This window comes from Bombina bombina, chromosome 4, assembly GCF_027579735.1.
Source record: "Bombina bombina isolate aBomBom1 chromosome 4, aBomBom1.pri, whole genome shotgun sequence".
Lineage (NCBI taxonomy): Eukaryota > Metazoa > Chordata > Amphibia > Anura > Bombinatoridae > Bombina > Bombina bombina.
In genome coordinates this window covers 312,587,875-312,603,146 of record NC_069502.1, presented here as the reverse complement: position 1 = coordinate 312,603,146, position 15,272 = coordinate 312,587,875, and the positions used below count along the sequence as shown (strand labels likewise).

Genomic DNA, 15,272 nt, shown 5'->3' with positions numbered 1-15,272 from the left:
CCCGGATCGGGGGCAGACCCTTCATGCTGACTTTGAGTCAGTAATAGGCTTCTTAGATTGCTTCTCCTTGTTCCAAGACTGATTGGACTTCCAGGAGGACTTGGACTGTACCTGATTGGAAGAGGAGGGGGAAGGCTTACCTGAAAAGTTTCAAAAAGGAACGAAAATTACTCTGACGCCCTTTCTGCTTATTTCTCATATCCTGAGGGAGAGAATGACCCTTTCCTCCTGTAATATCTTAAATAATTTCAGCCAAACCAGGCCCAAACAAGGTCTTAATGTTTGGTAGGTTTAGACTGTCTAGCTGGTGGGGAATCTAGCACACCTGAAGTAAACTTTATCCCAAAGTTTAAAGAGTTATAGTTAGTTGTAGTAGGTGGCGCAAAACAAGTTGCTATTCCCAATGTGTCTTACTGTAAATATGTGTGATAATATGTGGGCTCAATATATGTTAATGTTTTGATGAGTCCTAATTTTATATTCTCTTTTGGAAAAAATGGATGTTGAAACTATTTAAGAAATAAATATGATCCTTTATTTGATTATGGTAAATTTACCCAATAGTAGTGATGCTAAAAGTACAGTTAAACAAAAATTATTACAATTCCTTCAAAGTTTAAAAAATGACACCGGTGTCTCTATGTATAAAAATGTACATAATATATAAAAAATAAATTAAATTAAAATAATAACGTTGAAATCTTATAATTTATACAGTTTTGGGTTTATCACAAGTTGTAATTTCTAACAGAATGTTTGTAGATACAATTTTATAGTGGATAAAACAATAGTTGCTGTATAGTTCATATAGGATACTTTGTTTCAAGTTCAGCTATGCAATTGAGATCTTATCTTAGGCAACTATATATCAAATGTAGAGGTATGTTGGTGCGATTTTTATCACACTATAATATAAGTATACAAATTAGTACCTTGAAGTGTATCTGTTTGATATCACTTTTGTGAGATAATTGCGGTTAAATAAACGCCGCTATGCCAGTGTTTTGATTAAGTTTCAAGATCAAGCTGGTGGCAGTTCTATATGAGCTGCTGGCGGTTAAATAAATGCCGCTTTGGTTTCCTCTTATTAGGTGGGCTTATCTGTTTGCTGCGAGAAAATTCACTTTTATATAAGTGTTTGGGTAGTTGTCGTGGCCGCTCAGTTACCTTATCCTTTGTCGGTCAGTGACCGATCGCGCTCTTAAGGGTTTCTTGGTGGGATCTTCGTTGCGGTTAAGTGCTAACCGTTTGCTGATGTTTTTTTAAGTATCTCCGGTTTTTCTATTCTGTGGCTTGTCTGTCGGTCAGTGACCGATCACGATGGTATGGTTGTTGGATAACCTCCTGATGTGGAATTTTTGCGTGCCTTTCCGGTCTGTTGTTCCCAGGTTTCTTAGATGTCGGTCAGTGACCGATCTGGGTGCTGAAATGTGGTTGTTGGGATAAGTAGAAAGTTTGTAGGATAAGTAGAAAAAGGATTTCTAGTTATCAATGTGATCTTTGCGGTTAAATATATGCCGCTCAGTGGGAACTTGAATATTTCAACTGGGTATAGCTGGTATTCACTTTGTCTTCTCAAATCCTGTGCAGGTGTGCTCTGGTATCAACATGTTTCGGCTGGACAGCCTTTTTCAAGATCTTTCTACTTATCCCAACAACCACATTTCAGCACCCAGATCGGTCACTGACCGACATCTAAGAAACCTGGGAACAACAGACCGGAAAGGCACGCAAAAATTCCACATCAGGAGGTTATCCAACAACCATACCATCGTGATCGGTCACTGACCGACAGACAAGCCACAGAATAGAAAAACCGGAGATACTTAAAAAAACATCAGCAAACGGTTAGCACTTAACCGCAACGAAGATCCCACCAAGAAACCCTTAAGAGCGCGATCGGTCACTGACCGACAAAGGATAAGGTAACTGAGCGGCCACGACAACTACCCAAACACTTATATAAAAGTGAATTTTCTCGCAGCAAACAGATAAGCCCACCTAATAAGAGGAAACCAAAGCGGCATTTATTTAACCGCCAGCAGCTCATATAGAACTGCCACCAGCTTGATCTTGAAACTTAATCAAAACACTGGCATAGCGGCGTTTATTTAACCGCAATTATCTCACAAAAGTGATATCAAACAGATACACTTCAAGGTACTAATTTGTATACTTATATTATAGTGTGATAAAAATCGCACCAACATACCTCTACATTTGATATATAGTTGCCTAAGATAAGATCTCAATTGCATAGCTGAACTTGAAACAAAGTATCCTATATGAACTATACAGCAACTATTGTTTTATCCACTATAAAATTGTATCTACAAACATTCTGTTAGAAATTACAACTTGTGATAAACCCAAAACTGTATAAATTATAAGATTTCAACGTTATTATTTTAATTTAATTTATTTTTTATATATTATGTACATTTTTATACATAGAGACACCGGTGTCATTTTTTAAACTTTGAAGGAATTGTAATAATTTTTGTTTAACTGTACTTTTAGCATCACTACTATTGGGTAAATTTACCATAATCAAATAAAGGATCATATTTATTTCTTAAATAGTTTCGACATCCATTTTTTCCAAAAGAGAATATAAAATTAGGACTCATCAAAACATTAACATATATTGAGCCCACATATTATCACACATATTTACAGTAAGACACATTGGGAATAGCAACTTGTTTTGCGCCACCTACTACAACTACCCAAACAAGGTCTTACCCTTGTAAGGAATTGACAAAAGCTTAGACTTAGATGACACATTTGCAGACCAAGACTTCAACCACAAGGCTCTGCGTGCTAGAACAGCAAAGCCAGAAATCTTTGCTCCCAACTTGATGACCTGTAAGGAAGCATCCATAATAAAGGAATTGTCCAACTTCAAAGCCCTAATCCTATCCTGAATTTCTTCAAGAGGAGTATCAGACAACACATCTAACCAGTAAGCTGCCACACTAGTGACAGTAGCAATACACACTGCAGGCTGCCATTGCAAACCCTGGTGAACATACATACTTTTGAGTAACACCTCCAACTTCTTATCCATAGGGTCCTTAAATGAACTGTCCTCTATGGGAATAGTGGTTCTCTTAGCCAAAGTAGAAACTGCTCCTTCCACCTTGGGAACCATCTGCCAAGACTCCTTAATAGAATCGGCTATTGGAAACATCTTCTTAAAAATTGGAAAAGGGGAAAAAGGAATCCCAGGCTTCTCCCACTCCCATGCAAAAATCTCTGAAGCACGGTCAGGAACAGGAAAAACAGAATTTATGCTTACCTGATAAATTACTTTCTCTTGCGGTGTATCCAGTCCACGGATTCATCCTTTACTTGTGGGATATTCTCATTCCATACAGGAAGTAGCAAAGAGAGCACACAGCAAAGCTGTCCATATAGCTCCCCGTCTAGCTCCACCCCCCAGTCATTCGACCAAAGGCTAGGAAGAAAAAGGAGAAACCATAGGGTGCAGTGGTGACTGTAGTTTAAACAAAAAATTTTTTACCTCACTTAAATGCCAGGGCGGGCCGTGGGCTGGATACACCGCAAGAGAAAGTAATTTATCAGGTAAGCATAAATTCTGTTTTCTCTTGCAAGGTGTATCCAGTCCACGGATTCATCCTTTACTTGTGGGATACCAATACCAAAGCTTTAGGACATGGATGAAGGGAAGGAACAAGACAGGTACCTTAAACGGAAGGCACCACTGCTTGCAAAACCTTTCTCCCAAAAATAGCCTCCGAAGAAGCAAAAGTATCGAATTTGTAAAATTTGGCAAAAGTATGCAGTGAAGACCAAGTCGCTGCCTTACAAATCTGTTCAACAGAAGCCTCATTTTTGAAAGCCCATGTGGAAGCCACTGCTCTAGTAGAATGAGCAGTAATTCTTTCAGGAGGCTGCTGGCCAGCAGTCTCATAGGCCAAACGGATGATGCTTTTCAGCCAAAAGGAAAGAGGTAGCAGTCGCTTTCTGACCTCTCCTCTTACCAGAATAGATAACAAACAAGGAAGATGTTTGTCTGAAATCCTTAGTTGCTTGTAAATAGAACTTTAAAGCACAAACTACATCAAGATTGTGTAATAGACGTTCCTATTTCGAAGATGGATTAGGACACAGAGAAGGAACAACTATTTCCTGGTTAATATTCTTGTTAGAAACAACTTTAGGAAGAAAACCAGGCTTGGTACGCAAAACTACCTCATCTGTGTGGAACACCAGGTAAGGTGAATCACACTGTAAGGCAGATAATTCTGAAACTCTTCGAGCAGAAGAGATAGCTACCAAAAACAAAACTTTCCAAGATAACAACTTAATGTCTATGGAATGTAAAGGTTCAAACGGAACCCCTTGAAGAACTGAAAGAACTAGATTCAAACTCCATGGCGGAGCCACAGGTTTATAGACAGGGTTGATTCTGACTAAAGCCTGAGCAAACGCTTGAACGTCTGGTACCTCTGCCAGACACTTGTGTAACAGGATAGACAAAGCAGATATTTGTCCTTTTAAGGAACTAGCTGACAATCCTTTCTCCAGTCCTTCTTGGAGAAAGGACAATATCCTGGGAATCCTAATCTTACTCCATGAGTAACCCTTGGATTCACACCAACAAAGATATTTCCGCCATATCTTATGGCAGATTTTCCTGGTGACAGGCTTTCTAGCCTGAATCAGAGTATCTATAACTAACTCAGAGAACCCACACTTTGATAGAATTAAGCGTTCAATCTCCAAGCAGTCAGACATAGAGAAACTAAATTTGGATGCTTGAACGGACCCTGTATTAGAAGATCTTGCCTCATTGGCAGTGACCATGGTGGGACAGATGACATGTCCACTAGGTCTGCATACCAAGTCCTGCGTGGCCACGCAGGCGCTATCAGAATTACCGAAGCCTTCTCCTGCTTGATTCTGGCAACCAGACACGGGAGGAGAAGAAACGGTGGAAAAACATAAGCCAGATTGAAGGACCAAGGCGCTGCTAGAGCATCTATCAATACCGCCTTGGGATCCCGGGACCTGGACCCGTAGAGAGGAAGTTTGGTGTTCTGACGGGACGCCATCAGATCCAACTCTGGGGTGCCCCATAGCTGAGTCAGCTGGGCTGCCGCTATCATTAGTCCGATTGTCTCCATGCACTGAGCCACAGATGGCCGAGGAATGGAATAAAGAGCTCGGCAAGTAGTTAAGAGTTTTAGCTTTCTGACCTCCGTCAGAAATATTTTCATTTCTACCGAGTCTATCAGGGTTCCTAGGAATGGAACTCTTGTGAGGGGGAGAGAGAACTCTTTTTGATGTTCACCTTCCACCTGTGAGACCTCAGAAAGGCCAATACAATCTCCGTGTGAGACTTGGTTCTTTGGAAAGTTGACGCCTGAATTAATATGTCGTCTAGGTAAGGTGCCACTGCTATGCCCCGCGGTCTTAGAACCGCCAGGAGGGACCCTAGCACCTTTGTGAAAATTTTGGGAGCAGTGGCCAACCCGAAAGGAAGAGCCACAAACTGAAAATGCTTGTCCAGAAAGGCGAGCCTGAGAAACTGATGATGATCTTTGTGGATAGGAATGTGCAGATACGCATCCTTTAGATCCACGGTAGTCATATATTGACCCTGGATCATTGTTAAGATTGTCCGAATGGTCTCCATCTTGAAAGATGGGACTCTGAGGAATTTGTTTAGAATTTTGAGATCCAGGATTGGTCTGAAAGTTCCTTCTTTTTTGGGAACCACAAACAGGTTTGAGTAAAACCCCAGTCCTTGTTCTGCAATTGGAACTGGGTGGATCACTCCCATTGTATGTAGATCTTCTACACAGCGTAAAAACGCCTCTTTCTTTGTCTGATCTGTAGACAGACGAGAAATGTGGAACCTTCCCCTTGGAGGAGAGTCCTTGAATTCTAGAAAGTATCCCTGGGCTACAATCTCTAATGCCCAAAAATCGTGTACATCTCTTGCCCAGGCCTGAGCGAAGAGAGAGAGTCTGACCCCTACTAGATCCGGTCCCGGATCGGGGGCTACCCCTTCATGCTGTCTTGGTGGCAGCTGCAGGCTTTTTGGCCTGTTTACCCTTATTCCAGCCCTGGTAAGGTTTCCAGTTTGCCTTGGGCTGTGAAGCGTTACCCTCTTGCTTTGCAGCCGGAGAGGATGAAGCGGGGCCGTTCCTGAAATTGCGAAAGGAACGAAAATTAGCTTTGTTCTTTGTTTTAAAGGCTTTGTCCTGAGGGAGATCATTTGAGAGAGACCCCAGTGCTTAGAGGCAGCAGAGAATGACTGGGGGGTGGAGCTAGAGGGGGAGCTATATGGACAGCTTTGCTGTGTGCTCTCTTTGCTACTTCCTGTAGGGAATGAGAATATCCCACAAGTAAAGGATGAATCCGTGGACTGGATACACCTTGCAAGAGAAAACCTCCACTGCGGAAGGAACATAAAAGTACTTGTTCAGCTTACTAGACTTCTTAGGAGTGACAATGACAGTCAAGTCAGAGTCCTCCAAAGTAGCCAAAACCTCCTTAAAGGGACAGTTTACTCAAAAAATTTCTCCCCTTTAATTTGTTCCCAATGATCCACTTTACCTGCTGGAGTGTATTAAATTGTTTACAAGTAGCTCCTTTACCCTTATAGTGGCATTTGAAATAGTTGATTTAGCATGTGGTATCCCCACCTATTCTGAAAGTTTGTGGCCGCGCGTACCAGCTATAGATAAGCTTTGTAAACACAGTCAGCAGAAGAAATTACACTCCCAGTGCGATATAGCAGAGATAAGGTAATAAAATGTTGATTTTCCATTGTTCTCTCAAAGTACTGGTGATTGTTTTAAGGACAGATATAAGATAAAGAAGCAGGTATATTTGCACAATGTGATACAGTATTGAGATCGGATTATACCTACAAGCTCAACCCATTTTATTAGGTTGTGGCTTCAAAACACAAAATCAGAGCTTTAATATACACAAATAAGCCTTAAAAAGCTAATTTTCATACATTTTTTACTCTGCAGTTGGTAAAAAAGCAATTGTAAACACATTAAGGGAAAAACTATTTTACAGTATACTGTCCCTTTAAGTAACAAACTGAGGTGTTCTAGCTTAAACCTGAAGGATACAAACTCAGCATCAGAAGAAAGAGTAACACTATCTGAATCTGAAATTTCACCCTCAGATACAACCGAAGAATCATCCTCCTCAGACTTCTGGGAGGGAAACCTTTGGAATAGTCACAACTAAATCAGAAACCTTACTCACTGATTCCTTAAATTTCCTCTTGCACTTTCCCTGTAACATGGGAAACGCAGACAGCGCATCAGTTACCGCAGAAGATATCTGGGTAGCAATGTCTTGCAACGTAACCCCAACCGGAGTGTGAGAGGAAGCGCAGGGCACTGCCTGTATGGACAAAAAAAATTGGGACACTTCAGGAGAAAGCAGCGGCATCTCTTGAACAAAAGACCCCTGAACAGCATCCGCCTTAGATAATGGTGGTTTAGAATCAAAAATTCTATCCCTGTAATGTAAAGTTCTATCAATACAAGAGGGACAAAAAGGGATTGGTGGTTCCACATTGGAATCAAAACACAAGCTACATGTAATGTTTTGCAGGGCCTCTTGGTCCATCTTTACCCAAAAAAAACCATCAATTTAAAGAAAAAACTGCTTTAAATTACAAACTCAAAAAAAACAGAATTTATGTTTACCTGATAAATTACTTTCTCCAACGGTGTGTCCGGTCCACGGCGTCATCCTTACTTGTGGGATATTCTCTTCCCCAACAGGAAATGGCAAAGAGCCCAGCAAAGCTGGTCACATGATCCCTCCTAGGCTCCGCCTACCCCAGTCATTCGACCGACGTTAAGGAGGAATATTTGCATAGGAGAAACCATATGATACCGTGGTGACTGTAGTTAAAGAAAATAAATTATCAGACCTGATTAAAAAACCAGGGCGGGCCGTGGACCGGACACACCGTTGGAGAAAGTAATTTATCAGGTAAACATAAATTCTGTTTTCTCCAACATAGGTGTGTCAGGTCCACGGCGTCATCCTTACTTGTGGGAACCAATACCAAAGCTTTAGGACACGGATGAAGGGAGGGAGCAAATCAGGTCACCTAAATGGAAGGCACCACGGCTTGCAAAACCTTTCTCCCAAAAATAGCCTCAGAAGAAGCAAAAGTATCAAACTTGTAAAATTTGGTAAAAGTGTGCAGTGAAGACCAAGTCGCTGCCCTACATATCTGATCAACAGAAGCCTCGTTCTTGAAGGCCCATGTGGAAGCCACAGCCCTAGTGGAAGGAGCTGTGATCCTTTCAGGAGGCTGCCGTCCGGCAGTCTCGTAAGCCAATCTGACGATGCTTTTAATCCAAAAAGAGAGAGAGGTAGAAGTTGCTTTTTGACCTCTCCTTTCACCAGAATAAACAACAAACAAGGAAGATGTTTGTCTAAAATCCTTTGTAGCATCTAAATAGAATTTTAGAGCGCGAACAACATCCAAATTGTGCAACAAACGTTCCTTCTTCGAAACTGGTTTCGGACACAGAGAAGGCACGACTATCTCCTGGTTAATGTTTTTGTTAGAAACAACTTTTGGAAGAAAACCAGGTTTAGTACGTAAAACCACCTTATCTGCATGGAACACCAGATAAGGAGGAGAACACTGCAGAGCAGATAATTCTGAAACTCTTCTAGCAGAAGAAATTGCAACCAAAAACAAAACTTTCCAAGATAATAACTTAATATCAACGGAATGTAAGGGTTCAAACGGAACCCCCTGAAGAACTGAAAGAACTAAGTTGAGACTCCAAGGAGGAGTCAAAGGTTTGTAAACAGGCTTGATTCTAACCAGAGCCTGAACAAAGGCTTGAACATCTAAAAAAACTCTAAGCCATCTCCGTGGAGATGTTGCCTGTACAACGGCAAAGAGAATGACTGGGGTAGGCGGAGCCTAGGAGGGATCATGTGACCAGCTTTGCTGGGCTCTTTGCCATTTCCTGTTGGGGAAGAGAATATCCCACAAGTAAGGATGACGCCGTGGACCGGACACACCTATGTTGGAGAAATGTTACTGTCACTTTAAATCTCAAAATTAAACTTTATCTTCAACAGCAGCAACTTCAATCAAAAAAACGTTACTGCTCCTTTAAATTTTAAAATTGAACTTAATATTTAACAGCAGTAACACTACTAAAAAAAAAAAAACGTTACTGCTCCTTTAAATTATAAGAGACAACTTTATCTTCAGCAGCAGCCAAGCAAACAATACTGCAACGTTTAACAAAAAATAAAGACCTCAGGCAACCCCTCACCTCAACACTCTTTGCTGAGGTGCCTACCTGTCCTGCCAGCAACCGGAGAAAAAGACTCAACAGGGACTTCCCAGAGCCGCAAACACAACCCACAGGCGAGCTCAACATCGTTGCCACGAGCCGATCCGGAACTCCAAATGAAGAGAAACTGGAAGGCACACAAACTACTTGCTGCCACAGCAAAAGCCCGCCCTAGTCGTGGGCGTCTCCTAGCAAAGCAAACACGGCTGCCATTACAAACAACCCGGCAACGGAATAACTGAGTCGCTCCAACAGCAGCACAAACAGTAAAAAACACATGCTGCCTTAACATACATAAATAAGAAAAATAAAAACTAAGCCACAAGTCCCCAGTGCCTGTATCCATCCACTGCCATCCATCCTATTACCAAAAAATAGGATTCCAAAACGTGTCCCACATAAAAGTACAAGTGCCTAAATTCCTGATGCCAGAAATTAAAGTAAGGCACTTACCTGAATTTACATCTGCCTGGGAGCAGGGCAGCACACCCAGTTTGAGAGACCTCCTCATGGACCTCTGAAAAAAAGGAAGACTGAATAAACCTACATAGGCTTCCAAAAAGGGCAGCAACAAACTGTTTGAGAGGCACAGTGAGGATTATACCCCACAAGTTCCCAAATGCATAAAAGCCACCACTGCTCTACTGAAGAGACTGACATGGACTACGGCTAGACCCCAGCAAAGATCAGAACAACCTGTTCTGCTTTGAAAATAACAAACTCTTGATTGAAGAAATTCATCCAGACACCTAACTTTACCACCTCCTTGCAACTATTTACAGGCAAAGAGAATGACTGGGGATTGTGGGTAGGAGAGTGGTATTTAACAGCTTTGCTGTGGTGCTCTTTGCCTCCTTCTGCTGGTCAGGAGTGATATTCCCAACAGTAATTATGATGATCCGTGGACGCACTGTGTCATTAGAAAGAAATGTTTTGTCTGCACTTTAAATTGTTACCTGTAGGTGTCACTGTTCCATTCTCTCTCAATGTAAATATTTACTACGTTCATCTCTCTTCAATTTCCTCCCCCTTCCTGAACTCCAGTACGGTACAGGGTAACAGCACATTGCAGAAAAGGTAAGTCAGGACTCGAACCAACCAAAATACTTAGGAGCCAGATTTTTTTTTTGTTCTTTAATCCTTTCATGACAGGGTCGATTTGTCTACATCAGAACAACGTTCTGATGTAGACAAATCGAAATCCCGCGATCATGCACGCGATCTTGAGATTTCAGTTATGGGATCGGGTCAGGGGGGCATCCCTATGATGCTAGGCACACCCTCCAGACCGCAATCACATCTAGGAAGTGCCGCTGACTTCAGGACAGCCAAATGGCTGGGACGTTCTATTCCGTCCTAACGACGATAAAGCCCAGAGCGGTTAGGATGGAATAGAATGCCATAAAATCATTAAAAGGTTATTAAATGTGTGTGTATATACATCATAGAGGCTGAAACTTTCCAAAATAAGTTATTTGTATATACACAGTATTCTGAAAATGGGATTGTGGACCCTTACCAGGCCATTTTCAGAATACTGTGTATATCCCATAAACTCATTTGGGAAAAGCTTCAGCCTTTGTCATGCATAAAAAAAGAAAAAATATTTAAATGGATGTGTATTATATTATTTACTGTCAAAATGCAATTAGATTAGAGGCGGCCTTCAAGGTCTAAGAAATTAGCACACAAACCTCCTAGGTTTAGCTTTTAACTAAGAATACCAAGAGAACAAAGGAAAAATTTGTGATAAAAGTAAATTGGAAAGTTGTTTAAAATTATATGCCCTATTTCAATCATGAAAGTTTTTTTTAGACTTGACTGTCCCTTTAAGGATGGAATCTCTAATCATGTACATCTATAGCCTCTATCGTCAAACGCTATTTATCAGCAATCTTAAAATATTTTCCATACTTTTGTAAATTGGTGATTTACAGTGGATTCACATTACACAACAGCCGTGAGGTTATTTTATCAAATTAACAAGCTAAAAGGAAATGTGCGGATTGATATCTCATGAAATATATTTTTTACATACTGTAAAACATAAGCAATTCTATATAGCTTCTCTTGTTAGGGATTTACAAATACAACCTCAGGGTGTTTTTCATGTGCTCTTTTTTATCTGATTATCTCTGCCTATCATTACTAGAACCATTATCCTACTTACACTTTTCTGTTTTTGAGTCCATTTGTTTTTCACAACCCCTTTTTTATCTAACAATAATAAAGAGCATAATAAACCATAATACAGAGCAAAGAGCGTGTCCTTGAAGTTGTGCAAGTGATTTTTTTTTTTATTAGTGTATCTGCTTCCTCCTTTTTTTTACACTGTAAGGTGTCGTACAAGCTATTTAACTTGTTTTCAGCTCTACAGTTATGGTAATTGATAGAGCTTCGGATGTCATACCCCATAATGACATCCTCAGTATAGTGATAGTGTTTTTTACTTAGTCCCTGGCTAGAGTGCCAGCAATTTCATAGGAATATGCTAACACCATCTAATCCCTGTTGTTGCTATATCAATGTATTTAACCTGCTTTAGAAACCAAGTGTGTTTTACAAGAGCATGAAACCGCATGACTAATCTATTTACCTCATTCAGGAAGCCAAGACGCTGCCAAACAAACATTATCTTTACACTTGTGATGTTGAAGGCGCTTCTGATACATTGTCTCATTTCATTTTAAAACAACTACATTTCTAGAAACATATATATACTATATATATATATATATATATATATATATATATATATATATATATATATATATATATAAATAAAATATATATATGTGTGTTTTTCTAGAAATGTAGTGTTGAAATTTGATAGAAAAAAACTATTAATCACTTAAAGTTCTGAATTCTGCAATTGTATTGTATTTAATGGTCCTTTAAACTTTAAAAGGGTTATAAATGTTTGTAAACAGGTGTATCGAAAAACAAATGTATTATACATATGAATATAAAGTATCTTAAATGTACTTACTATTACTATAAAACAAAGCTTCAAAGTTAAAATATTAAGTTTTTATATTTTATTTTCAAACAATCCATGGCAACAAAAAAAAGGCATAACTGTCTCAAACTGCATAATTGCTCTTCATCAAATCATGAAGCAGTAGTGCCAGCCTAATTATAATATTTATGATCTGAGATAGAGTTAAACCTTGCATGTACACTAACGTTTATGAAGAATAACATGTGCACAAACCGGAAGTTCAGACTCAGGCCGCAACTAACGATTATTTTCATAATCGATTAATCGTACGATTATTATATCCATTAATCGACTTATCGGATTAAAAAAACACAACTTTTTCTTGTCTTTAAAATAAAATCCACATACTGAGTGTTACAAATATAAAACTTCCCATTAACACAACTGTTTGTCCTATTTTTAAAGTGAATGTAAACCAGCATAATCACTCAAGTCATAGGATAGAATTTAAGAAATGAATGAGACTTTAAATCATCAAATGTGTAGTATATACTTATCTTCTGAGATTTTTACCTTGTAATGCTATAAGGATAAGCGCTGTTCCTCCGCCCACCATATTCAATGAGTGATTGACAGATGACAAATCTGCAATACACTAACCGTTGTTCCCCCCCTGGGCCGTGACATTTGTGTAAAGGGGCAGAATGCCCTGGAGGAGAAACAAAGACGCAATGGTAAATAACCAGCTATAAGGAAAAATATCTAGTCTGCTCTTAAAATAACAAATATATACTTATAGAGGTTGAATCTGGTTTAAATCACAATTTATTAAAAATAAAAATACAGTACGTATAATTAGCAATAGCATGCAATCAGTTAATAATTGTGCAAACAGATAATAGTGCACATCAATTCAAATAACAACTCCCATCAATCTATGGCTAAGTGTAAATAGAAAGCTCAGCACTATATCATGCAAAACATAGTCTCAAATCACCTGATTTAATATAAACAATCCAAATGATGACTCCTATTATTTCTGGGTTGCACATAAGCCAGGAGTAGTTGTAAACTTGGAAATAAATTTATACTGTCCTGAAAAAGTAAAAAGTAAACGCCTGTAGACATCCTTTAGGCTAAGGACATAACCATAAAACACAATACCATGTGCAGGAGTTCATTAGAGAGCAGCAGTTGGTGCTGTGTGCAAACCAACTAATCGATAATGAGATTCTTTGACAACTATTTTCATAATCTATTATTATCAATTATACTAAATAGCTGTTAAAGATCTAGTTCAGACATCTTTATCCTACCAAAGGAGCGCATATGCACATGATGCACCATCATAATTGCACTGCTCTTCTTCCGGGTGCTTTGTGGATGACCTGCTCAAAACAGAGCAGAGATGTGAAGCCCTATGCACATGCACAAGTCAAGGATGAACTGAGCATGTAGACGCCATGATGGTACTACCCAAGTAGACCACCATTAAAGGGTTCATATAAGAGGCCTAACGGTGGGTTTGGCCGCAACTATATTTTATAATAAAACATATACAGGGAGTGCAGAATTATTAGGCAAATGAGTATTTTGACCACATCATCCTCTTTATGCATGTTGTCTTACTCCAAGCTGTATAGGCTCGAAAGCCTACTACCAATTAAGCATATTAGGTGATGTGCATCTCTGTAATGAGAAGGGGTGTGGTCTAATGACATCAACACCCTATATCAGGTGTGCATAATTATTAGGCAACTTCCTTTCCTTTGGCAAAATGGGTCAAAAGAAGGACTTGTCAGGCTCAGAAAAGTCAAAAATAGTGAGATATCTTGCAGAGGGATGCAGCACTCTTAAAATTGCAAAGCTTCTGAAGCGTGATCATCGAACAATCAAGCGTTTCATTCAAAATAGTCAACAGGGTCGCAAGAAGCGTGTGGAAAAACCAAGGCGCAAAATAACTGCCCATGAACTGAGAAAAGTCAAGCGTGCAGCTGCCAAGATGCCACTTGCCACCAGTTTGGCCATATTTCAGAGCTGCAACATCACTGGAGTGCCCAAAAGCACAAGGTCTGCAATACTCAGAGACATGGCCAAGGTAAGAAAGGCTGAAAGACAACCACCACTGAACAAGACACACAAGCTGAAACGTCAAGACTGGGCCAAGAAATATCTCAAGACTGATTTTTCTAAGGTTTTATGGACTGATGAAATGACAGTGAGTCTTGATGGGCCAGATGGATGGGCCCGTGGCTGGATTGGTAAAGGGCAGAGAGCTCCAGTCCGACTCAGACGCCAGCAAGGTGGAGGTGGAGTACTGGTTTGGGCTGGTATCATCAAAGATGAGCTTGTGGGGCCTTTTCGGGTTGAGGATGGAGTCAAGCTCAACTCCCAGTCCTACTGCCAGTTTCTGGAAGACACCTTCTTCAAGCAGTGGTACAGGAAGAAGTCTGCATCCTTCAAGAAAAACATGATTTTCATGCAGGACAATGCTCCATCACACGCGTCCAAGTACTCCACAGCGTGGCTGGCAAGAAAGGGTATAAAAGAAGAAAATCTAATGACATGGCCTCCTTGTTCACCTGATCTGAACCCCATTGAGAACCTGTGGTCCATCATCAAATGTGAGATTTACAAGGAGGGAAAACAGTACACCTCTCTGAACAGTGTCTGGGAGGCTGTGGTTGCTGCTGCACGCAATTTTGATGGTGAACAGATCAAAACACTGACAGAATCCATGGATGGCAGGCTTTTGAGTGTCCTTGCAAAGAAAGGTGGCTATATTGGTCACTGATTTGTTTTTGTTTTGTTTTTGAATGTCAGAAATGTATATTTGTGAATGTTGAGATGTTATATTGGTTTCACTGGTAAAAATAAATAATTGAAATGGGTATATATTTGTTTTTTGTTAAGTTGCCTAATAATTATGCACAGTAATAGTCACCTGCACACACAGATATCCCCCTAAAAACATAATTTATGCTTACCTGATA

At 39.9% G+C, this 15,272-nt stretch overlaps 1 protein-coding gene across 6 annotated transcripts in view; it reads right to left on the bottom strand.

Annotated features, from left to right (window-relative positions):
* Window positions 1–15,272, bottom strand: part of RHBDD1 (rhomboid domain containing 1) — a 526,647-nt gene that overhangs the window by 452,268 nt on the left and 59,107 nt on the right. Inside the window, exon 3 of one of the 6 annotated variants that reach the window (XM_053710024.1) lies at window positions 12,853–12,988. The exons of the other annotated variants lie outside the window; for them this stretch is intronic. The gene's annotated coding sequence lies outside the window, so the exon portion shown is untranslated. The remainder of the gene's footprint in view (window positions 1–12,852; window positions 12,989–15,272) is intronic. 6 annotated transcript variants of the gene reach the window in all.